The sequence below is a fragment of the Eretmochelys imbricata genome, chromosome 1 (genome assembly GCF_965152235.1).
Source record: "Eretmochelys imbricata isolate rEreImb1 chromosome 1, rEreImb1.hap1, whole genome shotgun sequence".
In the NCBI taxonomy this organism is placed as follows: domain Eukaryota; kingdom Metazoa; phylum Chordata; order Testudines; family Cheloniidae; genus Eretmochelys; species Eretmochelys imbricata.
The window spans coordinates 580348-604684 of NC_135572.1; positions in this window are offsets into that span (position 1 = coordinate 580348).

Consider the following 24337-nt stretch of genomic DNA (forward strand, 5'->3'; position numbering starts at 1 on the left):
AGATAGAGAAGACTTTGGTTTTGCCCATAAGTCAGACGTAAGTCACACAAGCCATTCCCTTAGACACTCCAGTTTCCCAGTATGACCACCAGGGCCACTTGTTATGGGGACGAATGGTTATGAAAATCAATACCGCAGTGAAAGAAAAAAGGTTCTCTCGATCCCAAAGGACCAAGCCCCAGACCCAGGTCAATATACAACTCAGATCTTACCCACAAATCACGCTGTTGCCAATCCTTTCGAATCTAAAATCTAAAGGTTTATTCATAAAAGGAAAAAGATAGAGATGAGAGCTAGAATGGGTGAAATAGAATCAATGACAGACAGTAACAGCGAAGTTCTTGGTTCAGGCTTGCAGCAGTGATGGAATAAGCTGCAGGTTCCAATCAAGTCTCTGGAGAACATCCCCAGCTGGGATGGGTCTTTCAGTCCTTGGGTCAAAGCTTCGGTTTGTAGCAAAGTCCCTCCAGGGGCAAGAAGCAGGACTGAAGACAAGATGGAGATGAGACATCACCCTTTTATAGTCTCTTGCCATGTGGTCTTCGCTTTCTTTGTCCCAAGGACATGCTATCCAGCACATGGCCTGGAAACACCTCAGAGTTCTGACCATAGGCAGGGCCCTGCACACCTTGCTGAGTCACAAGGTGTGTCTGCCTTCTTTCAATGGGTCAGTTGTGTAGCTGATGGCCCTTAATAGGCCATTAAGCAGTCTAGGCAGAGTTGACACCAACTTGTCTGGGGTGTCACCCAGAAGCATAGCATAAGTTTGAAATACAGACAGTGTAGAGCCAATATTCATAACTTCAACTACAAAACTGATACACATGTACACATAGCATAATTATAACCAGCAGATCATAACCTTCCCGTAGACACCTCACACGACAACCTTTGCACAATATTTGCTGCACATATATAACAGTGGTTGCAACAGTGATCTACACGGTTACAGATTCTGCCAATAACGTCACACCAGGGCCTTGCCAGCCTGGGCTTGGGCAGGAGCCCCTGGGAGGCAGCTCAGGAGCAGTGCCTTGGTGGGGCAGCTCTACCCCTTGCAAGGAGAAGGGGGCTCATATGCTGGGGTGGGGCTGTCCCTCTGGGGGGTTCGTTACACTCAGCTGCCCCATCCAGGCTGGGCACTGTGCCCTGGGAAAGGACTGGGGTCATGGCTGAGCTCTCCCAGCCTGCTGCAGCTGAGCCTAGCACTGCGGTGGGCAGGGTGTTTCTAGTGGGGGCAGAGCCTCTGTATGGCATCCGTGAGCCCATCGCTGGACACCAGGGCTGCTGGCTGCCCTGTTCTATCATGGCCCCAGCTCGCCCTGCTGGATCCCCTGGTACTGGTGCCAGGCTCTGTCCACCCTGCCCACACAGCACGGTACACTGGGCTGGGGCTCCAGCCAGCGCTGCAGGCCCTACGCCCGGCTTGGTGAGGCTGCAGGTGTATTACATGCACGTTTACTGGAGGGTTGCATGTTTCCTTGTTGCTGGAGGCAGAGCTTTCCCCCTGCCGGGCCCCTCGCCCCCAGGCCAGTCTGAGGCTCCATTGCTCGGAGGTCCCTGCCTCCCCCTGCTGCCCTGGCTCACCAGCGTCTTGTCCTCAGGGGCGCCGCGAAGGCTCGCCGACGTTCTAGAACGGGGCGACAGGCCGTGCAGAGCCGGGCCGCGCTGAGTTCTTTCCCCGGCCAGTTGTGGGTGGTTCCACAGGATCTGCTGTGGGCCCCACGAGCTGGAAGAAAGCAAAGTGATTGCTGCTAACGCTGGTGGGCGGCGCGGTCAGTGCTGCTGGGACCAGGGCCGTCCCCCTGAGCCATCTGGGTCACTTGGGAGCCTTCAAACAAACCGTGTTTTAACCCCGACATGGGCAATGTCCTTCATGTCGGCCCAAGGAAGACTGGCCCTGCCTCCCGGAAAGCCGTCGCTCTGAGCAGGGTGCGGAGGGTGCAGCCACTCGACACGCGTCCCCAGGGCCTGCTGTGGCCCAGAGCCCTGATGCTATCCTTGCAGGTGTAAACGGGAGCAGGGAGGTGATTTTACCTCTGGGCGCGGCATCGGTGACCTCAGCACTGCAATAGCACTGGGCGGTGTTTCGAACACAATGCTGACGTACTGGAAAGGGGCAGAGAAGAGCCACAGAACTGATTGAAGGGCTGGAGAAAAGGCCTGATGTGCCTTGAGTGAGAGCCGTAAGGAGCATGATGTGTTCAGCTTACCAAAAAGACGATCAAGAAGTGACTTGATTGCAGGGTGGAAGTCCCTTCCTGGGGGAAATCACTGAGTCTGAGCGGGCTTGTTACACTAGTGGGGAAAGGCAGTACAAGAGCCTGTGCCTGGAAGATGGAGCCAGACACATTCAGATTGGAAACAAGGCCCAAGTGTGTCCCAGGGAGGTGATTAGCCACTGGAACAAGGCCCAAGGGAAGTGTGGGATTCTCCATCTCTTGGTGTCTTCAGATCCACACTGGAAGCTGGTTTAGCCAGACGCGAGTTATTGGCTCAATACAGAGGAACTTGGGTGGTGGTCTCTGGCCTTAGGTGGTCTCTGGCCTGGTCTACGTAGGATCTATTAAATATGTAAATTAGCTCATGTAATTTGTATCAAATATCACGTGGGGCTGACCCAGGCTTGGCTGCCTGTGTCAGTTCTGGGGTCCCCATTGGGGAAGGCTGGTGATGAATGGAAGAAGGCTTGGAAAAGTGATGGGAACGACTTAAAGGCTGCAGAGCTCCCCGGAGTGAGAGACTGGAGGAGCTCAGTCTGGGTAGCGGAACAAAGAGAAGGTGAAGGTGACTTGGTGATGGCCATATGGTGATGCTAACACTCTTTCCACCCACTAGTGCCTCTGGAGGATGTTGAACAGCAGCTACCATTTTAAAATCATCAGATCCATGTAACTTGCACCCAAGAGTTTTAAAAGAGCTGGATGAGGAGCTTGCTGGACTGTTATGTTGATTTTTGACAAGTTCGAGACTGGAAGAAACTAATGTGGCAATATTTTTAAAGGGTAAAGGGGCTGACACAGGTAATTACAGGCCTGTCAGCCTGACATCAATGCAGGGCAAGATAATGGAGTGGCTGATACAGCACTTGATTCATAAAGAACTAAAGGAGGGAAATGTAATTAATGCAAATCAGCATGGGTTTATGGAAAATAGACCCTGTTAAACTGTCACAAGAGCAGAGGCTTGGGGCTCTGGACGGCTCTGGATGAAGCCAGGCAGGACTCTGGTGTGACATCTCCCCTCAGGGCACCTGTCACCAGGGCAAAACCCTGGGAGCGGTGTGGCGGGGGGGGGGGGGGGACAGAGCCCCGGGCTCCCCCTCTTCAGTCCCCCAACTGCAGACTGACTTGCCTCCTGCAGCCCAGCCTCAGTCACCTCCAGCTGCCCCCCTCCATCCTTTGTCTCTTTCCTGGGCAAACCGGGCACCTGGCCTCCACCTCTCGCTTTGTTCTCCAACACCTCCAGCTGGCTCTCGCAGAGGATGGGCCCTGGCCATCAGTTGCCAGGCTACAGAGTGTCAGCCATTGTCTGTGCCCAGACTGCCCTCTGGGGGTCTCTGCGAAGATCACACACCCTTGTCCCACCACCTAGGTACTTGAGTAACACATAGGGGAAAAAGAAAAGGAGTACTTGTGGCACCTTAGAGACTAACCAATTTATTTGAGCATGAGCTTTCGTGAGCTACAGCTCACTTCATCAGATGCATACCGTGGAAACTGCAGCAGACTTTATATATACACAGAGAATATGAAACAATACCTCCTCCCACCCCCCTGTCCTGCTGGTAATATTACCAGCAGTGGGGTGGGAGGAGGTATTGTTTCATATTCTCTGTGTATATATAAAGTCTGCTGCAGTTTCCACGGTATGCATCCGATAAAGTGAGCTGTAGCTCACGAAAGCTCATGCTCAAATAAATTGGTTAGTCTCTAAGGTGCCACAAGTACTCCTTTTCTTTTTGCGAATACAGACTAACACGGCTGTTACTCTGAAACCTGACATAGGGGAAACTGAGGCACACACTTCAGAAAGACATTAAGAACATTCCCACTTCATCACAAACTAATCTGATAGCTTTCTTTGATGAGATTATAAGTTTGGCTGATAAAGGTAATAGTGCGACAAAGTGCCTGGTGTTCTTAGGGGTTTGCATTAATATGGTGTGTGTCTGTGTGTTTCCCTGTGTGCTGCATGCGGAACAAGGGGGGTGGGAGAGGGTGTGTTGTGGCAGAGGGCTGGGGTAACCTCACCTAGCAGGCAGGACCCCAGACAAGGGCCTGGAGATTGGGTACTCTGGTGACCGGAAGGTCCAGCTCAGCTTGGCAGCCAGCCGGTTCTGGCCAGTGGGAGGACAATGGGCTGAGAGGGCCCCAGTGAGCTGGCCAGCCATTCCGGCCCGGGGGCACACAGGACAGAAGGGAGGGGGCCCCAGCAACCGGTTTGCCAGGGACGGAAGATGCAGGAGGGCTCTTGGGGAGGTGATATCGGGGGCTCAGCTGCAAGGAGGGGGCAGCTGGATGGGAGACAGAGCAGACGGGGACAGACCCAGCTGGACGGTGTGAGACTGGCCAGGCTGAGACCCCTGAGAACTGCCAGGGCTGGGTTCAGACGTTCAATAATGCTCCAGTGTGAGACTGGCTGAGAGTCACTGCAGGCTGGTGTGTTGGAGTCCAATGCTCTGGAGCTATTTAGTCTGCAGAAGAGAAGAGTGAGAGGGGATTTGATAGCAGTCTTCAGCTACCTGAAGGGGGGTGTAACGATGCTGGTTCTGGCGGGACCCAACTGAGAGTGTCAATTCAGGATAAACTGCTCAAAGCAGGGCAGTTACAGCCCACGGCTGGGGTTTTTCCACCTCTAAGGCAAACCAAACCAGCCAGACAGAGAAAACTTTGGTTTTACCCCGCTGGCTAACCAAAAGTCACACAAGCAATTCCCTTAGACACCCCAGTTTCCCAGTATCCCCATCAGGGCCACTCGTTATGGGGACAGATGGTTATGAAAACCAATACCCCAGTAAAAGAAATAAGGTTCTCTCGATCCCAAAGGACCAAGCCCCAGACATCAAGTCTCTGGAGTCCATCCCCAGCTGGGAGGGGTCATTCAGTCCTTGGTTCAGAGCCTCAATTTGTAGCAAAGTCCTTCCAGAGGCAAGAAGCAGGATTGAAGACCAGATGGAGATGAGGCATCAGCTTTTATAGTTTTTTCCGGGTGTACGAACCCCTCTTTGTTCTTACTGTGGGAAGTTACAGCAAAATGGAGTTTGGAGTCACATGGGCAAGTCCCTGCAATTGTATCGCTGATGGTCCTTAATGGCCCATCCAGTAGGCTGGGCAGAGCTGACACCAACTTGTCTGCGGTGTCACCCCGAAGCACAGCACAAGTTTGAAATACAGACAGTACAGAGCCAATACCTATATCTTTAAGTACAGAAATTATACATGCATATAGAACCAGCAAACCATCACCTTGTCTTAGATGCCTTCTTTGACTCCCTTTATACAAGATTTGGTGCCACTACGGGACCTTCGTTGCAACAATGATCTACGTGGTCCCAGATTATGTCAATAACATCACAGGGGTTCCAAAGAGGATGGAGCTCAGCTGTTCTCAGTGGTGGCAGAAGACAGAACGAGGACTAATGGTCTCAAGTTGCAGTGGGGGAGGTTTAGGATGGATATTAGAAAACACTATTTCACTAGGAGAGTGGTGAAGCACTGAAATGTGTTACCTAGGGAGGTGGTGGAATCTCCTTCCTTAGAAGTTTTTAAGGTCAGGCTTGACAAAGCCCTGGCTGGGATGATTTAGTTGGGGATTGGTCCTGCTTTGAGCAGGGGGTGGGACTAGATGACCTCCTGAGGTCCCTTCCAACCCTGATCTCCTAGGACTCTGGGGTGGCTTGATTCCCCTAGGGCTGTCCAGGGCAAGGAGCCTCCTCGGCTACAGCTTTTCTGGTCTGACCTCGGAGCATTCAGCCCCCTGTTCTCACCGTGCACTTCCCAGTCGCGGGTCCACCTGGACAGGACCCCTGGGGCAGACGTACTCAGACTTCCGGAAGGTGACCTTTTGATGTAAAACACTCCTGTGCCATCAGATTAACTGTGGCCACGCCAGGGTATTAGGCAGCAGGGACGAGGTCACATCTCTGAGTAGCTCACAGGCTTGTCTGTCACCAACAGAAGTTGGTCCAAGAGAAGATTTTTATTTCCCCTGCCTTGTCTCTGTGAAGTTAACATCGTACACACCCGGAGAATGGGTTTAAAACTGGCTGACCACCAACTCTCAGAATGTGTGTGGGGATCATCAAGGGGGCTGTTCCCAGTGGGGTCCGGCAGGGAGCGGTTCTTGGCCCTGCGCTATTCAATATTTCATCAGTCACCTGACAAAACATAAAAGCATCACCCATAAAGTTTGTAGTTCATGCAAAAATTGGGGGCTTGGTAAATAACAAAGAGGCCAGGCCACTCCCACAGTGATCTGAATTGCCTGGGGGAATCTATCCTAGAAAGCAGCGACTGAAGGAGGTTGGTGGGGAGCGGGGATAATCAGCTGAGCATGAGCTCCCGGTGTGATGCTGTGGCCAAACAAGCAGATGTCATCCTGGCACACAGGAACAGGGGAATCGCAATAGAGAGGTGATTTCCCCTCTGTATATGGCACTGCTGGAATCCTGTGTCCAGTTTGGGGTCCCACAATTCAAGAAGGAAGTTGATAAACTGGAGAGGGATGAGAGAAGAGCCACTAGAATGAGTAAAGAGTTAGAAACCCTGCCTTAGAGTGACAGACTCAAGGAACTCAATGTAGTTAGTTTACCAGAGAGAAGGTTGAGGGGTGACGTGATCACAGTCCAAGTACTGACATGGGGAACCAGTATTTAACACTGGGCTCTTCAGGGTAGCAGGGAAAGGTCTGACACGACCCCGTGGCTGGGAGCTGAAGCTAGACAAATTCAGAGGGGACTAACCTGGACGTGTATCAGACTGGGAGCGGGCAGAGGGGGGATTCTCCACCCCAACAATGGTTAAATCAGGACAGGTTGTTTGTCTAACAGCTCTGCTCTAGGAGTCACTTGGGGGCAGGTCCCTGGTTCAGCCTGGTTGCTCACAATGGTCCCTTCTGGCCTTTGAATCTATGACCCAGCCCCCCACCCCCACCCCCACCCCAATGGCCCAGCCCCTTTCCCTCCCTGCCTGATTAATGCAGCCCCCACCCCCACCCCCACCCCTTTCTGAGATTCAGCTCTACTGGGTCCCCTGCCTTGGGTTTCCCCAGTGCAGCCAATCTCTGCTTCCCTGACACAGAGCAGGGCTGCTGGGGAAGTGGTTGAACATCACAGGTTCAGTGTCCTAACTGGAGGCTTCTGCTAAAATGACCAGCAGGGAAACAGTTACATGTCGTTGTCCTTAGGGCTCAGAGTGAACATGCTGGTGAGACGACTGGGGCCGTGCCCCTCCCTCCTCCCCCACCTGTACCTGTCGAGCCTCTGTGCACACTCAGGCAGCATTGCTTACCCTTGGGGTGCAGGGAAGGGTTTCTCTGCTCCCTGGGCGCTCACAGCTATTCCAGGATGCACCTAGGCTGCCACAGCAGAATCAGGGCCAGAGGGAGCCCCTCCCCTCCACCCCCGCACCTTCCATGTGCCCAAGGCCAGAAGGGGCTAACATGACTGGCTTCTAGTCTGACGCCTGAGTCACACAAACCTGGCAGGGATGGAGAATCCAGCATGACCCTGAGAAACTGCCCCAGTGGCTAATTCCCCTCCCTGGTGCACTACGTGTCCCTTTGTTTCCAGGCTGGAAGTGTCTGGCTTCAGCATCCAGCCATGGGGTGAGGGAGGAGCCGTTAACAGGTTCCTTCCCTTTGGCACCACACCCCCCAGCAGGACTCCGCGGCAGGAGCCTGGTGTCCTGCCCCCAGGGAGGGAGAAGGCCTAGCTGTGGGGCTGACACCTGGAGCTCCAGCTGCCCCACGGCGGGCGCCGGTCACCAGGGAGCCCCGGCCCTTTGTGGGCGCTGCCTGGGGCCGAGGTTCAGCAGAAACACCTGGGGCAGCATGGGCTGGTACTGACAGACCCACAGTGAGCCAGGGCTCAGAACAGGCACCATCTGGGGTTAGCATCGCCCTTTGGGTTTGTGTGAAGGGGCCCAAGAGCGTAGCCCAGCCAATGGCTTGCCCATGGCACCCCTCCTGCTGTGATGTGACCCGAGAGCTCCTCCTGGTGCAGCCTGGCCCTTGCCCGACTCCTGGTGCAGTTCCTGCCCCCCTCCCGGCCTGGCCCCTGCCCCCCTCCCAGCTGGCCTGGCCCCTGACCCCTTCCCAGTGCAGCCCCTGCCCCTTTCCCTGCGTGACCTGGTCCCTGCCCCCATCCTGGTGAGGCCTGGCCCCTGCTCCCCTCCCAGCGTGGCCTGGCCCCTGCCCCCTTCCCGGTGCAGCCCTGTCACGGAGTCCCTGGGCGATGCTCTGGAACTGCTCCCTACGAAGCCAGGCAGGACTCTGGGGAAGTCTCCTTTCTGTGAGCAGACTGTCTGCAGGACACACAGCTCACACAGCTTCCACCTTCCTGGGTCTGACCTCAGAGCATTCAGCCTCCTCTGCCCCTCTGTGCGCTTCCCACAGCAAGTCCGCCCAGGCAGGCTCCTGGGGAAGCCAGAGGGTCCTGCCCCCCAACTCTGCAGTCAGACGTGACTCTCAGCCAGCCAGGAGGGTTTATTAGATGACAGGAACATGGTCTAACACAGAGCTTGTAGGTGCAAAGAACAGGACCCCTCAGCTGGGTCCATTTTGGGGGGCAGTGAGCCAGACAACCCTGTCTGCCCTTCACTCCATGTCCCAGCCAGCCCCAAACTGAAACTCCCTCCAGCCCCTCCTCCTCTGGGCTTTGTCCCTTTCCCGGGCCAGGAAGTCACCTGATTCCTTTGTTCTCCAACCCTTTAGCTCTCACCTTGCAGGGGTGAAGGGCCCAGGCCACCAGTTGCCAGGAAACAGGGTGTTGGCCATTCTCTGTGTCCAGACCCCTGCACACCCCTGCCCTCCAGAGCTCTGCAAGGATCATACACCCTTATCCCACCCCCTAGATACTTAAGATCAGCATAGGGGAAACTGAGGCACCCCCACACTATTCAGAGGAAACATTAAGAACAGTCCCACTTTGTCACAAGCCCCTGCCCCTTTCCCTGCGTGACCTGGCCCCGGCCCCCCTCCTGGCGTGGCCTGGCCCCTGCCCCCATCCTGGTGAGGCACAACCTGACCGTGTCTCCACTGTTACTTGAAAGGTGCCGCTGACCCCAGGTGCAGGGTCCCCCAGAGGGAACAGGCACGAAGAAAAGTCCCCGGAGCTGGGAGCAGGGCAGCCCCTGGGGAACGGGGTGGGGTCAGAGCGTGTGGGGCCTGCCCACATCGGCCAAGGCCCGGGGAGAGCCAGGGCCGAGGTTTGGGATGGGCAGAATGAGCCCCAGGCAGGGCTACTGGCCCAGTGGCCTGGAGAGGCGCCCCCGAGCAGGAGAAATGGCTGTACTGGGCGGGGAGACCTGGAGGTATCCTGCCCCCTTGGACAGCCCAACAGGCAGCTCTGCCTGCCGCCCCCCAAGCTGTAGGGGGACACTGAATGCCCCCACCAGCTGGGGCAAAGGGGGCACGTGGCCAGCACCCCTGCTCCAACACCAGCTCCTGCTCCCCTCTGACGGGCAGGTTAGAGCCTAGGAGTCCTGGCTCCCAGCCCCCTCCCGTGAGCAAAGCTCCCCCTTTCCGTCAGGGACCCACCCTGGAGATGCCCGGGCCAGTGGGGCTGGTCAGGGGAATAGCCCCGCCCCCCCCTGCACCGCCCGCAGCCCCGCCCGGCCTCCGGCGCGGATAGTCCCTCCCGGCCAGCGCCCCCCATGCCGGCCGAGCCGGGTGAGAGCGGGGCTGGGCGGTCCTGGGGGGCCGGGCCGGGCTCGGGGGTCCTGCCGGGCTGGGGGAGCTGGGGCCGGGCTGGGGAACCTGCGGCTGGGCGGGGGGGAGCCGGGGCTGGGCTGGGCTGGGGTTGGGGGGACCTGCGGGGCCGGGGCCGGGGCCGGGCTGGGGGCCCCTGCCCAGCTGAGCCTGGGTGAGGAGAAGCGGTAAAGTTCTGGGACCCTCCCCGCAGAGCTGCGCTGTGTCCCGGGGTGCCCCTGGGCCCTGGTAGGGGGGAGCCCTGGGGTCTCTGTGGCCTTTCTCCACCGAAGGCAGGTGCCTGGCCCAGCTGGGGTGTCTCCTTGGGGCTCCCCCAGGCTCTGAGCTGGGCTCCCTTCCCCCGCAGAGTCCAGGGCCGCTGAGTGCCCCAGGTGCGGCTGGGGGGATCCCCCAATGGTGCATTAACCCCTTTTCTCCCAGCAGTGGCTGGTGCTGGCAGCAAGGGGTGACCCGGCTCAGCACCTCCCCATGGGCCAATCCCAGCAGCTCCCCTCGGGAGCCACGGTGACCCTAAGGAGCCCCTCCTCAAAGGACTCTGCCCTGTCCCCCCCGCCCGGGGCCCCTGCCCTGCCAGTGCCCCCGCCCCCGCCCCCAGGGGATGCACACGCAGCGTCCACTGGACTGCGATCCCGGCGGAGCGGGTGGGCGGGCACCGCAGCGTGTGGACGGCCAGCAGCCGGCATGACCGCGCCCCCCTGGACGTGGAGCACTGGAGAAGCTCTTTGGGGAGCAGCCGGGCTGGGGCCCCCAGGGACCCTCACTGCTGGGCCGGCCCCAGGGCCAGGTGAGTCTGGGTCAGCGGCTGGCACCGCGGGGCGCGTGGGTCCCTCCCAGCAGGACATCTCCCCTGGGGCTCCCTGCTGCATCCTCAGCCCAGGACAGGCCCTTGATGGGCTGGCCCCTGCTTTTGTCCTGCAGCCCCCTCGGGTGGTGGCAGTGGGCCCCCTGAGTGGGGGACGAGCGAGGGGGAGTTGCATGCTGCACTCTGCCTGGGGCTGACCCCCACTTCTCCCGCGGGCCCAGGCCACTGGAGGGGTTGGGATGGGCTCAGTAGAACCAGAGACTGCCCCTGACCCCAAGGCACTCAGCCTGCTGTGCCAGGCTGAACTGCCCCCAGCCCCGGGGGCTGCATATCCCTGTGTGCCTACAGGTCTCTGCCTCCCTTCCACGCCCTTCTCTTCTCTCCATGCTCAACCCATCCCTTCCCCCTCCCCCGCCCCTTCCCCCCACCCATCTTCCCAGGTCTCTGTCCTGGACTCAAAGAAGATCCTGAATCTGGAGATATTTTTGAAGCAGTTTAAGAGGTAAGAACAGGTGGGGGTGGGGGTGAGCTGCCTGGCACCACAGTGACCCGTTTCAGGACAGCGGAGGGGCGCAGGGTCAGGGTTGGGGAGCAGCTGGCAATGGGAGGTGTGATGAAGCGGGAATGTTTGTAACATTTCCTTTGAATAGTGTGGGGTGCCTCTGTTTCCCCTAGGCAGTTATTAAGTATCTAGGGGGTGGGGTAAGGGTGTATGATCGTTGCAGAGCCCTAGAGGGCAGGGGTGTGCAGGGGTCTGGACACAGAGAATGGCCGACACCCTGTTTCCTGGCAACTGATGGCCTGGGCCCTTCCCCCCTGCAAGGTGAGAGCTAAACGGTTGGAGAACAAAGGAATCCGGTGACCTCCTGGCCCGGGAAAAGGACAAAGCCCAGAGGAGGAGGGGCTGGAGGGAGTTTCAGTTGGGGGCTGGCTGGGGACATGGAGTGAAGGGCAGACGGGGCTGTCTGGCTCACTGCCCCCCAAAATGGACCCAGCTGAGGGGTCCTGTTCTCTGCACCTACAAGCTCTGGTTCAGACCATGTCCCTGTTGTCTAATAAACCTCTGTTTTCCTGGCTGGCTGAGAGTCACGTCTGACTGCGGAGTGGGGGGGCAGGACCCTCTGGCTTCCCCAGGAGCCCCACCTGAGCGGACTCGCTGTGGGAAGCGCACGGAGGGGCAGAGGAGGCTGAAGGCTCCGAGGTCAGACCCAGGAAGGTAGAGCCGGGGGAGCTGTGTGTCCTGCAGACAGGCTGCTCCCAGAAAGGAGACTTCCCCAGAGTCCTGACTGGCTTCGTGGGGAGCAGTTCCAGAGCATCACCCGGGGACTCCATGACAGGAGGGGAGCCCCAAGCTGCACCATAGACCCCCTCATGTCGGGGGCAGGGATGGAGGGAGGGTGTGGCTGGTCTCGGAGGGTGGGGATGGGAGGCTCTTGAGGGGCAGGGATTGAGGTGTGGGGGTCTGGGGCTGCTTGGGGGCTGATCTCTGGGCTGAGCTGACATCTCTTCCGCTCCCAGGCCTGTGCAGCAGAAGAGGTGAGGGGGCAGGAGGGAGCAGCCAGCCCAGCCCCTGCGGGGGCTCCCCGGGCTAACCCACTCCCCGGCTCTGTCCCAGCAGGTCAGAAAACTGAGGGCGTTCCAGGGCCCCTGGAGCCAGCTCTCGGACGCTGAGACCTTCTCGCTGTTGCTTGTGGGGGTTCCCAGGTGAGAGCTCTGGGCACCCATCAGGGAGTGCTGTGGGGGGCAGGGTGGTAGCTCTGGGGGGATCCTAGGATGGGGTGCTGGGGGACACTGTGGGGGTGGGGCGCTGGCTGTGGGGGTTTCCCAGTGGGAGGGGGCGCTGTGGGGGGCAGGAGTGCTGTGGGGGTGGGGCGCTGGCTGTGGAGGGGTGTCTCCCAGCATGGGCTGCTGTGGCGGGGAGGCTGAGCACTGACAGGGATTCTGTGGGGCAGTGGGGCTGCACCATAGACCCCCTCATGTGGGGGGCAAGGTTGGAGTGATGGCTCTACCTCCACATAGCTCACGTAGGCTGCAAGCTGATCCCTTGTCACGGGGTCCCCGGGTGATGCTCGGGAACGGCTCCCTGCGAAGCCAGGCAGGACTCTGGGGAAGTCTCCTTCCTGTGAGCAGCCTGTCTTCAGGACACACAGCTCACCCGGCTTCCCCATTCCTGGGTCTGACCTCGGAGCATTCAGCCTCCTTTGCCCCTCCCTGCGCTTCCCACAGCGAGTCCGCCCAGGTGGGGTCCTGGGGAAGCGAGAGGGTCCTGCCCCCCAACTCCGCAGTCAGACGTGACTCTCAGCCAGCCAGTAAAGCAGAGGGTTTATTAGACGACAGGAACATGGTCTAACACAGAGCTTGTAGGTGCAGAGAACAGGACCCCTCAGTCAGGTCCATCTTGCAGGGTGGGGAGCCCAGACCCCGCCTCCGTTTCCCCAGCCAGCTCCAAGCTGAAACTCTCCAGCCCCTCCTCTGGCCTTTGTCTCTTTTCTGGGCCAGGAGGCCACCTGATCCCTTTGTTCTCCAGCCCCTTCAGTTGGCACCAGACCATCGGTGGCCAGGAAACAGGCCATTCTCTGTGCAGACACCATCACACTGGCCCCCTAGGGCTCTGCAACAATCGCACCCCCTGATCCCACCACCTTGATACTAGGAAATGCCTAGGAGAAACTGAGGCACCCCCACAGTAATCATAGAATCATAGAATATCAGGGTTGGAAGGGACCTCAGGAGGTCATCTAGTCCAACCCCCTGCTCAAAGCAGGACCAATCCCCAATTAAATCATCCCAGCCAGGGCTTTGTCAAGCCTGACCTTGAAAACTTCTAAGGAAGGAGATTCTACCACCTCCCTAGGTAACGCATTCCAGTGTTTCACCACCCTCCTAGTGAAAAAGTTTTTCCTAATATCCAACCTAAACCTCCCTCACTGCAACTTGAGACCATTACTCCTTGTCCTGTCCTCTTCTACCACTGAGAATAGTCCAGAACCATCCTCTCTGGAACCACCTCTCAGGTAGTTGAAAGCAGCTATCAAATCCCCCCTCATTCTTCTCTTCTGCAGACTAAACAATCCCAGTTCCCTCAGCCTCTCCTCATAAGTCATGTGTTCCAGTCCCCTAATCATTTTTGTTGCCCTTCGCTGGACTCTCTCCAATTTATCCACATCCTTCTTGTAGTGTGGGGCCCAAAACTGGACACAGTACTCCAGATGAGGCCTCACCAATGTCGAATAGAGGGGAATGATCACGTCCCTCGATCTGCTGGCAATGCCCCTACTTATACATCCCAAAATGCCATTGGCCTTCTTGGCAACGAGGGCACACTGCTGACTCATATCCAGCTTCTCGTCCACTGTCACCCCTAGGTCCTTTTCCGCAGAACTGAGAAAACATTTTAGAACATTCCCACTTCATCACACCCCTCCACCCAGGGCATGCCATTCCCAGCTCCCCTTGGTCCCCGGCCCCAGAGCTTTCTGGGTAAAGGTGGGCACGACCCTCAGCCAGCCTGGGCACCTGGGACAGCTCTGTGTTCCTGGGGCCTGGCTCGGCCACGTGGCGGGCTCTGCGTTCCTGGGGCCTGGCTCGGCCGCACAGCCGGGGACGGGGTGGGCTCTGGGTTCCTGGGGCCTGGCTTGGCCCCCTAGCCAGGCAGGTCCAGGGGTGTGTCTGGCCTGGCACAGTCCCTCTTGTGGGCAAGGCTTTGCCGGAGCAGGGCACTTTGGGGCAGATGCTGCGTGGCTGGGACCAGGCCCTGGTTTGAAGTGGGGGTCGCTGCACGTGGACAAGGGTCTCGGGGTGCCCCGGTTGCTGGGATCCCAGAGCTCAGCCTGGGCCTCGCTGCCCGAGCATCTCCGCAGCCTGGCCTCTCCGCTCTCCTCTCTCTGCTTCCCCCCAGCTACGACCGGCACCTGGAGCTGCTCGTCCTGAAGGAGGAGTTTTTCCCCCAGCTCAACTCGCTCAAGTGCTCCATCCAGATCCTGACCGAGGCAGCTCGAGGTGCGTGTGGGGCTGGCCGAGGCACTGTTTTTGGAGGGTGGGGTAGGGGCTGGGCCCCTGGAGCAGAGCCCCCCCCGCTCACCTCCCCCGTCCCCTCTCCGCAGAGCTGCTGGGGTGCGAGGAGCTGCACATCGTCCTCCGCCTTGTCCTGAGAGCCGGCAACTATATGAACATGGTGAGCGCCAGCTCTGGGGCCGTGGCGAGGGGGCTTGGCTGGGTCTGAGGGGCCAAGGGGGGTATCACGGATCCACTGGTGCCCTCACCGAGCTCTGGGACAGCCCCTGGCAGGCCCCCTGCAGGGCATCAGCCCCCTCCGGGTCACACTCGCCGTGGTCAGCCCCTTGGCTCTCCCCCCTCCTGGGACCAACCCTCGGAGCCCCCAAACCCCGCCTCACGCTGGGAGCTCCCTCGGCAAGTCCCCCTGGGTGGGACCCCGGCGGGAGACTTGTACCCCAAGGGAGCCAGGCACCCCCCTGCCTGACTCTGCAATGACTCAGCCAGCGGGTAACAGCAGGGGGATGCCTGGGGGTCTGGACCCAGCACAGAGAGTTAGAGCCTGGGCCAGCCGGGTCGGATCAGAGCCCCCCGGCCCCTCTGTAATCCCCATCCAGGAGCGTCTCCTGCTTCCGGCAGCCCCCCACTTCCTAACCCCTCTCTCCGGCTGGTTCCAGGGGCTGGCTCCCTGCCGAGCGGGGCTCATCCCTGGGCGTTAGTTGCCAGGTGCCAAATGTCCGGGCAGTTGGAGGGGCCATTGTCTTGTGGGGCTCCCCATGGGCCCGGGCCCCAGGCAGGACAGGCGCTGTCAGACCTGGGTCTCTGCAAAGAGCAAATGCCCCACCCCCTACCCAGCTAACCATGCAGCACGTGGGGAAAGTGAGGCACACAGTGTATTCGTTCAAAACTTGGTCACAGGGTGCATCCTGGCCAGTGTCTCCTGACACCCCCCCCCACAGCCACTCCAGCCCCACTCCCCACGCATCTCTGGCGCCTCCCTAGTACAAGTGAAGATGGGAGAAGGGAAGGAAGTAGGGACTAGCGATTAAATCGGGGGTGGGGGGAGCCAGGATACCTGGGTTCTCTCCCCGGCTCTGGGAGGAGAGTGGGGACAAGTGGTTAGAGGGAGGGAGGCTGCTGGAGGTACCTGTTTCCATGGCATGCACTTTCCTCATCAGGGTGACTACGCTGGCCATGCCACAGGCTTCCGGATGGCATCTCTCCTCAGGCTGGCAGACACCAAGGCCAACAAGCCAGGCATGGACCTGCTGCACTTCGTGGCCATGGTGAGTGGGGAAGGGGGCTCACCCCAGAGTCAGGGCTGTGAGGAGGGGAACAGGGACTCAGGAGGGAGGCTGTGTTGTGGGGGATGATATGTGCACGCGGAGGGTGCAGCTGGTGGTGGTGGTGGGACTTGGGGCTGTCACGGATCCACAGGATCGGGGCTATGCCCGAGTTTTGGAACAGTCTCTGGGGGGGACCCCATCAGTGTGCCAGACCCCTGGGGGGCTCACGGTTCCTCCAGGCTGAGCCTTGTGCCCCCATTGCCTACTGAGACTGGACCTCCGGGCCTGCCGCCCCCTGTGAGCTCTGCCCAGTGAGTCCCAGAGACAGACCTTGGGGGAGCCATGCCCCCGCCGCAGGGATCAGTGCCCCTCGCCCAGCATTGGCAGTCACGCTCCCATGGTGCTGGCACAGCCAGGTTACCAGTCACCTGGAGCCCTTAGGTAACCGCGGCACTGATGGTTGGTGAGCCAGTGCCCAGCCAGGCTGCAGTGAACACCATTGTTCGAGCTCTGTGTGTCTGTCTGACCCCCTTCACAGACTGCCAGGTGAGCCCAGACTGCTTCCCGCACTCACCCCAGCCCTTTCTTCTCCTGCTCCCTGCAGAGAGGTGGGGCCGTCTAGGTCATGGTACCACTCCTGGGGAAATTCTGCACCAAAAATAAACAATCCTGCAGGTTTCATTTGTCAAAATACCACAGTATCATCACGCCACTTTCAATGATTTTGGTAATTTATTTCAAAAGACCTGCCAGCAGGTGTGTTTGTGACAATACAGCCAATGGAAACGATTCAGGAAATGTTTTTGACAAATAGATTCCATACTAGGCATGCTAATACAGAATGCTGAGTAAGAATTCAATTAAACTACGATACAGAACCGGATTTCTCGCCCCCCTCGGAAGCAGCCCAAAGGCTCGGGGGAGTTGGGGTAGCGGAGGAGCCGAGGGAGAGGGAAGTAATTGCTGGTAAGGAGCCTGGGTGTGTACCTGGAAGGTTGATGGGTGTCAATGGGAATCATAGAATCATAGAATCATAGAATATCAGGGTTGGAAAGGACCCCAGAAGGTCATCTAGTCCAACCCCCTGCTCGAAGCAGGACCAGTTCCCAGTTAAATCATCCCAGCCAGGGCTTTGTCAAGCCTGACCTTAAAAACCTCTAAGGAAGGAGATTCTACCACCTCCCTAGGTAACGCATTCCAGTGTTTCACCACCCTCATAGTGAAAAAGTTTTTCCTAATATCCAATCTAAACCTCCCCCACTGCAACTTGAGACCATTACTCCTCGTTCTGTCATCTGCTACCATTGAGAACAGTCTAGATCCATCCTCTTTGGAACCCCCTTTCAGGTAGTTGAAAGCAGCTATCAAATCTCCCCTCATTCTTCTCTTCTGCAGGCTAAACAATCCCAGCTCCCTCAGCCTCTCCTCATAAGTCATGTGTTCTAGACCCCTAATCATTTTTGTTGCCCTTCGCTGGACTCTCTCCAATTTATCCACATCCTTCTTGTAGTGTGGGGCCCAAAACTGGACACAGTACTCCAGATGAGGCCTCACCAATGTCGAATAGAGGGGAACGATCACGTCCCTTGATCTGCTCGCTATGCCCCTACTTATATATCCCAAAATGCCATTGGCCTTCTTGGAGAAGTATGGAACAGACTTTTTGGGCGGGAGGAATTGTTAGGCAGTTAAGGAGCCACCCCCGTGCAGACACTGCCCGACCCCTAGCTTCTCCCAGTCAGTCAGGCACATCTGCCCCTTTCCACGTGGGTCCCTGCACCCCCTCCCCCCAGCCCCTGGCTCTGTGTCCCCACCCATCTGTTCCCCCACTAGCCCTTCTGAACCCCAGTCTGTGTGACCCCCCCATATCCCGTGTCTCCTCACCCCACGGGCAGGGCACTGGGAGGAACGCAGCCTCTGCCCCCTCCCCCAGCCCATGAGCCCGCTGCCCTCTGGTAAGTAAAAACGTAAGACTGGCCATAAGGGGTCAGACCGGGGGTGAAAGTGGGCCGGTACAGTGTACCGGTAAGAACCCGCTGTGAGGGTGCTGCTCATGGGAGCCAGCTGAGGTCACTCAATCAGGGTGAACTGCAAATAGACCGGGGCAGAGAAACCCCAAACGCTGGTGGATATTCCACTACTGAGATTTACCCAGCCAGCCCAAACCAGCTTCTGTATCACCTCCCTGGTTACTCAGACCTCCAAATAATGCAGTTCCCTTAAAGTGCCCGGCCTCTGGCCTCCATCCAGACACACCTGTCAAACATAGGATGATAAATTCCAAAAATGTTATTTCATCATAGAAAAGGTTCTCCTGACCCCAAAGGACCAAGCTCCAGACCCAAGTCAAATGATAACTCAGCTCTTACCCCAAATACACGCTTATAGCCAATTCTTACTAACTAAACTAAAATTTATTAAAAAAGAAAAGAGAGTGTTGGTTAAAAGATCAATATACAGACAGACTTGAATTCAGTTCCTGAGGTCCAGATACAGAGCGGAGATGAGTTTGTAGTGGCCAAAAGCCCTTTTAGAAATAGTCCAGAGGTTATAGTCCAATGTCCATGTTCAGGGTGACTCCAGTCAGTGACTGGGGATCTCCATCCTTATGGTTTAAGGTTTCCCCCTCTTGAAGCCCAAAGCAGATCTGGGATGAAGAAGGATCATGTCCCAGGGTTTTTATACATTTTCAGCAGCCTTTTGGCCTGAGAAAACAATAGGCTTAACTTTCCTTCTCCCAAACATCCTGGCAATTAGTGCGGGATAATTTATCCATTGAACAGTTCACATACAGGTTACCACAACCTTTAAAGAGACATGTAGACAATAACACTATTCCACTCCAGTGTCTTCCTAAATGTTAATATTCCTTTTCTGGTCTTTAAATCCAAGCTATAGCTATAGACAAGACTTGTTTGCTGACATTGCAAGACCTGAGCAAACATCTCCCCTTCTCTCTCTAACAATGCTGGCTCCATTTCAAAGCTCTCCATTTCCATCTCTCCCTAACCAGTCTTTAAAGTCCGGCCCTGGTTCAGGTCAGTCTGTGCGTTCATTAACTCTTTCTGGCCCGGTCACCTCTCAATGAGATATTATATTACACTCATAATGTCACACCCACACCAGCCGTACACAAGTGCTGTCATGGCAAAGGACCCTGCAGCACTTTAATGTCCCTGCCCCTTTTGCCCCCCGCCTTGGCCACCGACGGGTGAGGGGCAAAGGGAGCAGCTCCCCCAGGCCCCTTAAATCGCCACTGGAGCCCCGCAGCCTGGAAGGGCTGGCTGGGGGATGCTGAGCCCCCCAGCCCTGCCCTGTCTGCCCGAAGCCCCACCCCTTCCGGGGGCTGGAGCCAGCCCCGCACCAGTAAGTGTCTGGAGTTACTTTTGTGACAAAGTGGGACTGTTCTTAATGTCTCTGAATACTGTGGGGGTGCCTCAGTTTCCCCTCGGCATTTCTTAAGTCTCTAGGGGGTGGGATAAGGGGGTGTAATTGTTGCAGAGCAAAGGGCCAGGGTACATAAATGGCAACACTCTGTCTCCTGGCCACTGATGGCCTGGGCCCTTCCCCCCTGCAAGGTGAGAGCTAAAGGGTTGGAGAACAAAGGAATCCGGTGACCTCCTGGCCTTGGAAAGGGACAAAGCTGGAGGGGGAGGCAGTTTGGGGGTGGCTGGGGATGAGGAGTGAAGGGCAGACGGGGTTGTCTGGCTCACTGCCCCCCAAAATGGACCAGCTGAGGGGTCCTGTTCTCTGCACCTACAAGCTCTGTGTTAGACCACGTTCCTGTCACCTAATAAACCTCTGTTTTCCCGGCTGGCTGAGAATCACGTCTGACTGCGGAGTTGGGGGGCAGGACCCTCTGGCCCTCCCAGGACCCCACCTAGGTGGACTCGCTGTGGGAAGCGCACGGAGGGGCAGAGGAGGCTGAATGCTCCGAGGTCAGACCCAGGAAGGTGGAAGCTGTGTGAGCTTCTTGCCCTGCGGACAGGCTGCTCCCAGAGAGGAGACTCTCCCAGACTCCTGCCTGGCTTCGTAGGGAGCAGTTCCAGAGCATCGCCCGGAGACCTCGTGACAACTTTCACCCCGGGACAGCCCAATGGTCCATCTAGCCCAGTGTCCTGTCTGCCAACAGTGGCCAGGGCAAGGTGCCCCAGAGGGAGTGAGCAGAACAGGGAATCTCCCCGTGACTCCGTCCCCTGTCGCCCATTGCCAGCTCCGGCAAACAGAGGCCAGGGCCCCCAGCCCTGCCTGTTCTAGTGCTACAGCAGCCCCTGGTGGGCGAAAGGTGTAATTGCCGTGTGACCTCGGTGTGGGGGGGGAATCTGAAGCGCACATGAATTCTGTGTGTGCAGTGGTGCAGAATTTCCCAGGTGTATGATATGGAGACTGAGGCCCAGACAGCTAGACAACACTCACACCTATGTCTTGTCGCCCGACCTGAGGGCAGACAGTCCTTCCCTGCCCCCACTGGGTAACAATGCAGCATATAGGAGAAACTGAGGCACACATAGGCTTCATAGGAATGTTACAAAATATTCCGAGTGTTGGAGGATGGCATGGGGGTGTATGTTATGGCATGGGGGCTTAGTTGGGGGGGGCCTGTGCTATGTGGGGTGGTGGGAGGGTGCTGTGGGGGGGCAGGGGAGTGTTGTGGAGAGTGCCGTGTAGTGGTGTGCTGTGGGACAGGGTACTGGAAGGGCACTGGGGGCTGTGGGGGGGGGGGTGGAGTGAGTGGTGGGAGAAGCGCTGTGATCCAGGAACTGTGGGGTGGTGCTTTAGGGTGGGGGGGTCGCTAGGTGCTGTGGGGATACAGTGGGGGTCTGTGCTGTGGGGGATGGGTGGGGGGGGCTGAAATATGTGAAGGGGCGGGGCTGTGGCAGGCTGTGGGGGGTGAAGGGGAGTGCTGTGGGGGACGGGTGGCGTACTGAGAGTGGCTGTGGGGTGGGGGGCTGAGATATGTGAGGGAGCGAGGCTGTGGGTGGGGTACTGGGGGTGGATGTGCTGTGGGGGGCTGAAGTGTTTGAGGTGCTGAGGGGGCTGTGCTGTGGGGGGCAGGGGTCACTCTGGCTCTTGCCCCAGGAGGCTGAGCGGAAGGACAAGAGCCTGCTGGATTTCCCGAGCAAACTGGAGCACGTGGGGCTGGCATCACGGTGAGCTCCCCCCTCCAGCCCCCAGAGCTGTACCCTGTGGGCCCCTCTGCCCTTGGTGCCTGGGGCTGACTCTGCCCCGGGCCAGGGTCTCTGCTCTCCCCAGTGTGGGGCTGGAGGGATGGGGGGGTGGAGGGGCAGCATGGAGCTGACGGGTTCCCTCGCCCCGTCCATGTGCGCAGGATCCAGGAGCAGGAGGTGGCGTCGGAGCTGCAGGGCCTGGGTCAGCGCTTGGCGGGGCCCGCGGCAGCCTGCTGGAGCTGGGCGCGGAGCAGCTGGAGCCCGTCCTGCGGCTGGCACAGGCGGAGCTGGGCACGGTGCAGGCTGCACGAGAGCTGCTGTGCCAGGCCACGGCCGCGCTGGGCGACTTCTTCTGCAAGGCCCAGGCGCCGTCCTGCCTGCAGGTGTGGGCCGTGCCGCAGGACCTCGGGGGCGCTTCCGGACTGCCGTGCAGGTACCCTGAACCCCCCTGTGGCCCCCGTACCCCTCGAGTGCCGCACGCCTTCGGGGGGCGCTTCCGGACTGCCGTGCAGGTACCCTGTACCCCCCCTGTGTCCCCCGAACCCCCGTACCCCTTGAGTGCCGCAGGACCTCGGGGGCGCTTCTGGACTGCCGTGCAGGTACCCTGAACCCCCCTGTGGCCCCCGAACCCCCGTACCCCTCGAGTGCCGCACGCCTTCGGGGGCGCTTCCGGACTGCCGTGCAGGTACCCTGTACCCCCCCTGTGTCCCCCGAACCCCCGTACCCCTCGAGTGCCGCACGCCTTCGGGGGGCGCTTCTGGACTGCCGTGCAGGTACCCTGAACCCCCCCTGTGTCCCCCGAACCCCCGTACCCCTCGAGTGCCGCACGCCTTCGGGGGGCGCTTCTGGACTGCCGTGCAGGTACCCTGTACCCCCCCTGTGTCCCCCGAACCCCCGTACCCCTCGAGTGCCGCACGCCTTCGGGGGGCGCTTCTGGACTGCCGTGCAGGTACCCTGAACCCCCCCTGTGTCCCCCGAACCCCCGTACCCCTCGAGTGCCGCACGCCTTCGGGGGGCGCTTCTGGACTGCCGTGCAGGTACCCTGAACCCCCCCTGTGCCCCCCAAACCCCCCTACCCCTCGAGTGCCGCACGCCTTCGGGGGGCGCTTCCAGACTGCCGTGCAGGTACCCTGAACCCCCCTGTGCCCCCCGATCCCCCGTACCCCTCGAGTGCCGCACGCCTTCGGGGGCACTTCCGGACTGCCATGCAGGTACCCTGAACCCCCCCACGTCCTCCGAACCCCCGTACCCCTCGAGTGCTGCACGCCTTCGGGGGGCGCTTCCGGACTGCCGTGCAGGTACCCTGAACTCCCCGTGTCCCCCGAACCCCCGTACTCCTCGAGTGCCGCACGCCTTCGGGGGCGCTTCCGGACTGCCGTGCAGGTACCCTGTACCCCCCCTGTGTCCCCCAAACCCCCGTACCCCTCGAGTGCCGCACGCCTTCGGGGGGCGCTTCCGGACTGCTGTGCAGGTACCCTGAACCCCCCTGTATCCCCCGAACCCCCGTACCCCTCGAGTGCCGCACGCCTTCGGGGGGCGCTTCCGGACTGCCGTGCAGGTACCCTGAACCCCCCGTGTCCCCCGAACCCCCGTACTCCTCGAGTGCCGCACGCCTTCGGGGGCGCTTCCGGACTGCCGTGCAGGTACCCTGAACCCCCCCTGTGTCCCCCGAACCCCCCTACCCCTCGAGTGCCGCACGCCTTCGGGGGGCGCTTCCGGACTGCCGTGCAGGTACCCTGTACCCCCCTGTGTCCTCCGAACCCCCGTACCCCTCGAGTGCCGCACGCCTTCGGGGGGCGCTTCTGGACTGCCGTGCAGGTACCCTGAACCCCCCCTGTGCCCCCCAAACCCCCCGTACCCCTCGAGTGCCGCACGCCTTCGGGGGGCGCTTCCGGACTGCCGTGCAGGTACCCTGAACCCCCCGTGTCCCCCGAACCCCCGTACTCCTCGAGTGCCGCACGCCTTCGGGGGCGCTTCCGGACTGCCGTGCAGGTACCCTGTACCCCCCCCGTGTCCCCCGAACCCCTGTACCCCTCGAGTGCCGCACGCCTTCGGGGGCGCTTCCGGACTGCCGTGCAGGTACCCTGAACCCCCCTGTGTCCCCCAAACCCCCGTACCCCTCGAGTGCCGCACGCCTTCGGGGGCAGCTTCCGGACTGCCGTGCAGGTACCCTGTACCCCCCCTGTGTCCCCCGAACCCCTGTACCCCTCGAGTGCCGCACGCCTTCGGGGGGCGCTTCCGGACTGCCGTGCAGGTACCCTGAACCCCCCTTGTGCCCCCCAAACCCCCGTACCCCTCGAGTGCCGCACGCCTTCGGGGGGCGCTTCCGGACTGCCGTGCAGGTACCCTGAACCCCCCCTGTGTCCCCCGAACCCCCGTACCCCTCGAGTGCTGCACGACTTCGGGGGCAGCTTCCGGACTTCCGTGAAGGTACCCTGAACCCCCCTGTGCCCCCCCGAACCCCCGTACCCCTCGAGTGCCGCAGGCCTTCGGGGGGCGCTTCCGGACTGCCGTGAAGGTACCCTGAACCCCCCTGTGCCCCCCGAACCTCCGTACCCCTCGAGTGCCGCAGGCCTTCGGGGGGCGCTTCCGGACTGCCGTGTAGGTACCCTGAACCCCCCTGTGGCCCCCGAACCCCCGTACCCCTCGAGTGCCGCACACCTTCGGGGTAGCTTCCGGTCTGCCGTGCAGGTTCCCTGAACCCCCCCTGTGTCCCCCGAACCCCCGTACCCCTCGAGTGCCGCACGCCTTCGGGGGGCGCTTCCCGACTGCTGTGAAGGTACCCTGAACCCCCCTGTGCCCCCTGAACCCCCGTACCCCTCGAGTGCCGCACGACTTCGGGGGGCGCTTCCGGACTGCCGTGCAGGTACCCTGAACCCCCCCTGCGTCCCCCGAACCCCCGTACCCCTCAAGTGCCGCACGCCTTTGGGGGGCGCTTCCAGACTGCCGTGAAGGTACCCTGAACCCCCCTGTGCCCCCCGAACCCCCGTATCCCTCGAGTGCCGCACACCTTCGGGGGGCGCTTCCAGACTGCCGTGCAGGTACCCTGAACCCCCCCTGTGCTCCCCTGTGTCCCCCAAACCCCCGCACGCCTTCGGGGGGGTGCTTCCAGACTGCTGTGCAGGTACTCCTGAACCCCCATACCTCTCTGTGCCCCC